Source organism: Pongo pygmaeus, chromosome 7, assembly GCF_028885625.2.
Source record: "Pongo pygmaeus isolate AG05252 chromosome 7, NHGRI_mPonPyg2-v2.0_pri, whole genome shotgun sequence".
NCBI lineage: Eukaryota > Metazoa > Chordata > Mammalia > Primates > Hominidae > Pongo > Pongo pygmaeus.
In genome coordinates this window covers 21,011,217-21,013,911 of record NC_072380.2, presented here as the reverse complement: position 1 = coordinate 21,013,911, position 2,695 = coordinate 21,011,217, and the positions used below count along the sequence as shown (strand labels likewise).

Below are 2,695 nucleotides of genomic sequence, written 5' to 3'. Positions count from 1 at the left end.
AAAGGATTCCTTCTTTTCCACCTGTATTCTACAAATAAAGATAGGAAGGAAGGCAAGGCTGTCTTGCTGGCTTCTCGGGTGGAGGACGCTGGGCTGGAGCGGTGCCTACAACTTTGATCCTGGTGGGAGTCAGGAGCCTCTGGTGAGGCTTGTATATTTCACCCAAAGTGACAGGGACCTTGTTAGCCATTGTTGCATTGAGGAGCTTGATGGATTGAACTCCTGGGGAGAATGTGGCGGCTGTGATCTGCCATAAAGATGATGAATAACTTTTTTTTTCTTAAATGATTACTGAAAACTTTACAGCTAGCCAAAGCTGGCTTTCTCAAAGCCCCTGGAGGAGAGCTTTTATAAAGTGTCATTTAATTAATAAGGAGGTTATTGACTGCTGTCATGCATGGAGTACTACACAAGGGCCAGGTGAGAAAAAGGGGTGGAGGACCACAGGCACAGAGAGGAAGGCAGGGGTGAGCCTGGGCCTGGACTGCAGCCTGGATAAAAACCAGGCCCCTGAAAACACTCTAGATTGCCAGTTAGGGGCAAAGCAGTCACTGTTTACCAGAGATGGTTAGAAGTGAAAGAGATGTTCTTACTTATAGCCTGATTTAGAAAATTCACTGTCATTTTGAGATAAAAAGAGAGGCAGTGTGCTGTGATGGGAGGTTTTCCTGGCTAAAAATTAAGGGACAAGAACCCTCTAGTAACCTACGGTGCAGGCTAAAGAGATGCTTAACTTCTTGGGTTTTAGCATCCTCATCTCTAAAATGATAGAACTGGACTAAATGATCTCCAGGATTCCAACTCAAATATGAGGGGTTCTCAAAAACTTCATGAAAAATGTGTATTAGGAAAACACTATCTCTTCTTATATCGGCAGGTCCAGGCCCGACCGACAGACAATGCCACTGCATGGAGTGGCTGCTGGGCCTCTACTTCCTCAGCCACATCCCCATCACCCTGTTCATGGACCTGTAGGCAGTGCTGCCGTGCGAGCTCTACCCAGCAGAATTTAGAAACCTGCTGAAGTGCTATGCTAAGGAGTTCAAAGACCCGCTGCTACAGGAGCCACCAGCCTGGTTTAAGTCCTTTCTGTTTTGCAAGCTTGTGTTTCAGGTGCCTTTCTTTCCCATTGCAACCTATGCCTTCCTCAAAGGAAGCTGCAAGTGGATTTGAACCCCTGCAAATCATCTACTCAGTTCATACCATGATGACTTTAATTCCGCTACTCTCCACATTTCTGTTTGAGGATTTCTCCAAAGCCAGTTGTTTCCAAGGATAAAGACCTGACACTCTGCATAAACGGTTAACCCCTGTATCTGTCTATGCCCCATACTTACTCATCCCAGTCTTACTTTTAATTTTCATGTTGCAGAGCCCCCACTACAAGTATGAGGAGAAAAGAAAAAAGAAATGAGAGAAACAACCACTGGCCCAGGGTAGAAATGCCTGCAGGGCAGTTGTTTGTTGGATACAATACAAGGAACACTGCTCAGAACCCACGTCTTCAGCAGCATTTGAAACACTGGCAGCAATGCACAAGAGCAAGATGGTGTCAGAAACCACGTCAAACCCTCACCTTTTTTTTTTTTTCTTTTTTTTTTTTTTAAGACTGTCTCAGTCTGTTACCAAGGCTGGAGTGAAAGGCAGTGGCATGATCTCAGCCCACTGCAACCTCTGCCTCCTGGGCTCAAACGATCTTCCCTAGCCTCCCAAGTAGCGGTGACTACAGGTGTACACCACCACGCATAGCTAATTTTTTTTAGTTTTTGTTTTTGTTTTGTGGAGACGGGGTTTCACCGTGTTGCCCAGGTTGGTCTGAAATGCCTAGGCTCAAGTGGTCCGCCCACCTCAGTCTTCCTAAGTGCTGGGATTACAGACGTGAGCCCCTGGGCCCAGCCCAAACCTTCACCTTCTAAGGGCACTGGATGAACAGACTGACCGGCTTCAGAGTGGGCAAAGAGCTGTGGGCTGGGTTATAGGGCAGTGGTACCAAATACTTGACTATGTGCCTAAGTTCCACTGCAACATTACTAAAAGCAGGACCAAACCAGAAACTGCTAAAGAACTTGGCCTGCTTGACATGTTCATGAGTCACCTGACCCACAGCATATATGCTTATTATGACTAAACCCTCTACTCCCAATTCTCTAGAGTGTATCACCTATCAGCAAAAGGAACAGTGGGATGTTTTGGGCCATTTTAAAATGTCAAATTTTGCCTCTTTCATATTAATTCAAAACTATGTCATGTTTTCTTGTCCTCACCTCTAACCCAAGGAAAAAAGACAAAATACTATGCAAAGGAAGTTTAAACTTACTTTTCCTTAAGGTTCAGCCCTACAATGACTTTCAGTCAGAAATGGGTTAAACTGGAAAATGTTTTTGTTTCTGTTGTAAACAGATCATCCTAGGAGAAGGGTTTTTTTTGTTTGTTTTAAGTTACTTTGCTGGCCGGGCACAGTGGCTCACGCCTCTAATCTCAGCACTTTGGGAGGCCAAGGGGGGTGGATCACCTGAGGTCAGGAGTTCAAGACCAGCCTGACCAACATGGTGAAACCCCGTCTCTACTAAAAAATATAAAAATTAGCCGGGCATGGTGGCAGGTGCCTGGAATCCCAGCTACTCAGGAGGCTGAGGCAGGAGAATCACTTGAACCCAGGAGGCAGAGGTTGCAGTGAACCGAGATCATGCCATTG

At 45.8% G+C, this 2,695-nt stretch overlaps 1 pseudogene; it reads left to right on the top strand.

Annotated features, from left to right (window-relative positions):
• Positions 1-894: 894 nt before the first annotated feature.
• Positions 895-1,545, top strand: LOC129043019 (sigma intracellular receptor 2-like; annotated as a pseudogene).
• The last annotated feature ends 1,150 nt before the right edge of the window (positions 1,546-2,695 follow it).